Consider the following 5,600-nt stretch of genomic DNA (forward strand, 5'->3'; position numbering starts at 1 on the left):
CTCACAGCATGCCCTTGGTGTAGGCAGGGGCATTGGACACAATTATGCCTCTTGTCTTCCAAATGGGGAATTGAAGCAAAGGGAATTAAATGATTCAATTTCACACACCCATTGGTCACAGAATTGACATGGGACTGGCACCTTAACACTCCAGCTGCCAGAAGCCATTGTCTTGCTAGCCAGTTCAGTTAATACTGTATTTTTTTGAAATAGAAGAACGTGTCACATTCTTCTTCTGTAGTTCTGCATAGATGGCTCAAACAAAGAAACAAAAGCAACCCCCCCCCAAACAAAAACCACTTCAGTGCCCTTGCGTCCATTGTGACCCATGGTGGCCTTGTAGGACCCTCTAGAACAGTTACTCTGGATTTCTGACACGGTAGCTCTTTTTTTTTTTTTTTTGCTCATTTTATTGGGGACTCATACAGCTCTTATCACAATCCATCCATCCACTGTGTCAAGCATTTGTACAATTGGTGCCATCATCATTTTCTTTCTATTTGAGCGCTTGGTATCACCTCCTCATTTCCCCTCCCCTCCCTCCCCCTTGATAATTTATAAATTATTATTATTTTTTAAAAATCTTTTTATTGGGGCTCATAAGGCTCTTATCACAATCTGTACATACATCAAATGAGCAAAGCACCCTTATACATTCGTTGCACTCGTCACTCTCATAATTCACCTTCCACTTGGGTTCCTGGAATCAGCTCGGTTTCCCTTTTTTTCCCCCCATCCCCCTCCCTCCCCGATCCCACCCCTGGTCCCTTGATAGTTTATAAATAATTATTATATCTTATCTTACACTCCCCGGAGTCTCCCCTCACCCGCCTCCCCCTTGCCAATCTCCCAGAGAGGAGGTTACACATAGATCTCCGAGATCGGTTCTCCCTTTCTACATGCCCTTCCCTCCTGGTTTTGCCACTCCCACCGCTGGTGTTGAAGGGTTCGTCTGTCCTAGATTCCCTGTGCCTCCAGATCCCCACTGCACCGCTGTACATCCTCTGGTACAACCAGGTCCGCAAGGCAAGGTAGGATTGGGGTCATGATGATTGGGAGGGGAGGAAGCGTTCAGGAACTAGAGGAAGGTTTTGAGTTTCATTGTTGTTACACTGAACCCTGAGTGGCCCATCTCCTCCTCACTACCCCTCTGGAAGGGGTGTTCATCTCTCTACAGGTGGGCATTGGGTCCCCATCATGCACTCCCCCTCTTTCACGGTGATGTGATTCTCACCACCACCCCACCTTTGATGTTGGAGACCTGGTCTCCTCTGTCCTTCATGGTCACCTATGTTGGTGTGCTGCTTCCGTGTGGGCTCGGTTGCTTCTGGGCTAGATGGCCGCTTGTTTGCTTTCAAACCTTTAAGTCCCCAGACGCTATATCTCTCAGTAGCCGGGCACCATCCGCCTTCTTCACCACACTTGCTTATGCACACTTTCGTCTTCAGCCATTATGTGAGGAAGGTGATCACACAATGATTGTTTTTGTTCCTTTGTATCTGCTACATGGTCCATTCAACACCTTGTATTCGCTTAGGCCATGTCCTTCTTCTCTGTGGGCTTTGTTGCTTCTGAGCTAGATGGCCGCTTATTTGCCTTCAAGCCTTTAAGACCCCAGACGCTATATCTTTTTTTGATAGCCGGGCACCATCAGCTTTCTTCACCACATTTGCTTACACACACGGCTGTCTTCAGTGATCATGTCGGCTGACACGGTAGCTCTTTAAGGGTGTGGAAGTCTCCATCTTTCTCCTGTGGAGCAACTGGTGACAATGCCTAAGCCACTACGCCACCAGGGCTTCTGCTCGCTGACTGGTCCCAGAGAAATGCTTCGTCGAGGTCCTCAAGAGGGCTTAGGTGCACGAAACAGGGAACGGCTCTTCAGCATGCATATCTCTTATGAACGTAATAATTTAAAAAGTGTATAAAACAATATTAAAACCTAGGATGTCTAACATTGTTTCCACACACTTTTTATTATTACGTTCATAGAAGCTATGCTGCAGAGCCATTCCCTGTTTCATGTGTGAAAACAATATTAGAACCTAGAATGTCTTTATCTTACAGATCTGGCTAGACCAGAGGATGTACACTGGTCGAGATAGGAACTGGAGACACAGGAAATCCAGGACGGATGATCCCTCCAGGACCAGTAGTGAGAGTGGCAATACCAGGAGGGTGGAGGGAAGGTGGGGTAGAAAGGGGGAACTGATTATAAGGAACTACATATATTTTCCTCCCTGGGGGATGGACAACAGAAAAGTGGGTGAAGGGAGATGTTGGACAGTGTAAGACAAAAAAATAATAATTTATAAATTATCAAGGGTTCATGATGAGGGGCAGGTGGGGAGGGAGGGGAAAAAATGAGGAGCTGATCCCAAGGGCTTAAGTAGAAAGCACATGTTTTGAGAATGATGAGGGCAACAAATGTACAAATGCACTTGACACAATGGATGTCTGTATGGATTGTGATAGGAGTTGTATGAACCCCAATAAAATGATTTTTAAAAAAGAACCTAGAATGTCAAATTGATTTTCAACAATTCATTTTAAGACCCAGATATAGTGTGAATCTACAATTTTTGTTATATAATGTGCCCTTTTTTGGCTTTCTATCTGTATTCTGGTTTCTTTTTGCTAAAGGAATTCTAAATTGTTGCTCAGTGGTGGTTATGAATTGGACTGCTAACTGCCACCTCGGCTGTTCAAAACCACCAGCCAATCCCAGAGAGAAAGATGGGGCTTTCTACTTGAGTAGAGTTATAATCACTGGGTCTCAGATGGGGCCAGTTCTACTCTGTCCTAAAAGGTCTCTGTGAGTCACCATTTGACTCAGTTCAGTGAGTTACATTCAGTAAACCATGAAGTTAGAGACATCTAGCTATGGTTTAATTAGATAACGTAAGGTACAATATCATAGGAGACTTAGAACCCCAGTCTCAGGGGACATTAAATCACTTGGCATAACATAGTCCACAAAGACAAGGTCTGGTCGGTAGTGACTGGGGTCTTCAAAGCTTGTAAGTGGCCATCTAAGATGCAACCCTTGGTCTCACTGGATCTGGAGTAAAAATGACTGAAGAAAACCAAAGACTCAAGGCAGGAACCTAAAGGACTAGTGAACCGTATGAACCACAACCTCTACTATCCGGAGACCAGAAAAACTAGATGGTGCCCAGCTACCACTACCAACCCCTCGGGGGATCAAGCCTGGAACTGAACTCATGCCTGGGGATCAACTTTCAGCCAAACAATGTACCTATAAACTGAATAATAACATAGGGAGGAATGTGTTTCTCAACACAGTGAACCATATGAGACCCAAAGGGCACCGTTTGCCTAAGACAACATTCAAAAGGCAGGAAGGGGGAGGTAAAAAGGACCAATTGTCATGAGGAACCCAGGAAGGAACTGGAAAGAGTGAAGTGAGGGGGTTGCAGCTAACAGTATAAAATAAATGTGTATAAAACGGTTGAATGAAAAGCCAATTTTCTCTGTAAACTTTAACCCAAGCTATAATAAAACATTTAAAAACGAATACTCTGTATGTTTCTATTAAAAACAATGATCTCATTTATAGGAGGGTAAATCCAGTAGAATAACCAACCATTCAAGATTGGGCAGTTTCTCCAATGACAAGGGGAAGAAAGGAGGAGGATGGAAACGGAATTCTTAGAGGATGTGATAAAGGAAAGGGTATGGAGGGGACAGAAACCAAGGAGTTGAAACAAAATCATTTAATGTAAAGCTGTCCCCTAAATGTAGAACTGATGATCTGTCTGTAATCTTCAGTAAATCACAGGTTTGGCGGCGGCGGTGGTTTTGTCAACGTATACTAGGGTTTCCTTCCTATGGGTACGGGTTTATCCCAAGCAAGACTTGGTCAAACATTTCTTTGATGAGTGGATGGCTCCAACACATTCTCCCAGTACCACACTGGTCTTGGTCTCCCGGGGAGCCTGCAAGCAGAAGGTCTAATCAGAACACTGGCTCTTGAGGGGATCTAGTGGTGGGCCAGTTCAATTAAGGTGAGAGGTCAGCTCAGAAGGGTAACTGTTTGGGGAATTGCAAAGGGTAATCTTGATAGATTTTCTCAAAGGACACCAGGTAGTAACAGGAGCTTATTAGAAGGCTTTTTTGTTTTGTGTTTTAATATAGAAAACCTCATCAGTGGGGAAAAGACCAAGAATAGTGCTCCACAGAGTTTTGTCTCGCATGGCTGCACCACATCAACCTTCCAGGGTAGCACAGGCTCTCCTCTGAGTTTTCACGGGGAAGCCACACCTCTGCTCCACTACCAGCCTGCTTCTGTCCTTCCAGACTTTTGTTTGTTCCCAAACTCCAAGAACGTTGAAAAGGAGCGCAATTTGAATCCCTCGAGGACGCCGCCGCCGCTGCTGGGGCGTGGCATCAATCGAAGATTACAGAATTCTTTGGGGAAGGGTTAGAAAGGCAGACTTCCCACCTTCAGAAGTATGTAGACCCAGATGGAAGGTATATTGACAAACAATAGTTGCATATTTAAAAAAAATAAGTGTTTCTATGATTTTGTAGCAATACGTTTTGAGTACAATTGTGTGCGGATGTGTGTGTGTGGTTAAATTTTAAGAAGCAATGTATAGAAGGATGTGTATAGTAACAATTTTTGCCCCTGGGGAAAAATTGACCAGTTAACAGATTTGAAGGAGATTCTATATATATTCTATTATCTCTTTTATGTAGAATATCATGTTTATGTATTCTCTATTCATATTATACAATCAAGGCAGTAGAGCCATTTTTATTGAGATGAAAAAATACAACAGATATGTTTTAAATATAAGAAACCAGTTGCATACTTACCTGGCAGGGGAGATACCATGATCACGAAGGTAATTTTCCCAGGGCGAGGCTTATCCACTGCACTCCGGATGTGCTGACCCCTGCGATTTCCCCAAATGTGGGAAACTCGACCGCATAATTTGTGGTAGTGGGGGACTGCGTTCGCGCTCTCTCCTGAAAAAAAAAAAAAGAAACCAGTTGCACAATAGCATCATATATAATCCCATTTTTGTAAAATAATTTTGTATAGATACACAGGGGAACTTCAAATAAATGGTGGAAAAATTCCATTATCTTTTAATTTCTATTTCTCTAGAGATGTTTTGAAGTCTCTTCATGTATGTACATTTGTGCGCGCGTGCACACACACACACACACACACACACACACACACAAATTAAAAGATCTGTACCAAACAACTAAGCTGCTAACAGGCAGTAGGATTTGAGAGAGAGAGAAAGCAAGAGAGGATGATGTATTTTCTGTTTTCTGTACTTCTGTATTCTCTGATTTGCTTTTAAGTATTACATATAATATCTCACAAAGAATAACTAATAAAGACCAAACCCAGAAAAGCACGTGCCTCAATGTTTGCATACTTATCAATAAAACCTCTAGACCGTCATTTGTGTCAGCCTTTTTGTTGTTGCTTTTCTTTGCTTTCAGTCACGCCTCATGTAATCACATCAGACCTGTTTTCTGACCAGAGGTTTCCTGTACTTTCTGTGTTCCGGTTTCTTTCTCTTGAATTTACTGTCACCCAAGGGTCCAGCTGAGGT

General features: G+C 43.2%; 1 non-coding gene across 1 annotated transcript; it reads left to right on the top strand.

The window, feature by feature from the left end:
- Positions 1–4,834: 4,834 nt before the first annotated feature.
- On the top strand, positions 4,835–4,998 carry LOC142457579 (U1 spliceosomal RNA). Its single transcript, XR_012786287.1, has one exon. It is a non-coding gene; the product is annotated as a U1 spliceosomal RNA (small nuclear RNA).
- The last annotated feature ends 602 nt before the right edge of the window (positions 4,999–5,600 follow it).

The sequence above is a fragment of the Tenrec ecaudatus genome, chromosome 9 (assembly GCF_050624435.1).
Source record: "Tenrec ecaudatus isolate mTenEca1 chromosome 9, mTenEca1.hap1, whole genome shotgun sequence".
Taxonomy (NCBI): Eukaryota; Metazoa; Chordata; class Mammalia; order Afrosoricida; family Tenrecidae; genus Tenrec; species Tenrec ecaudatus.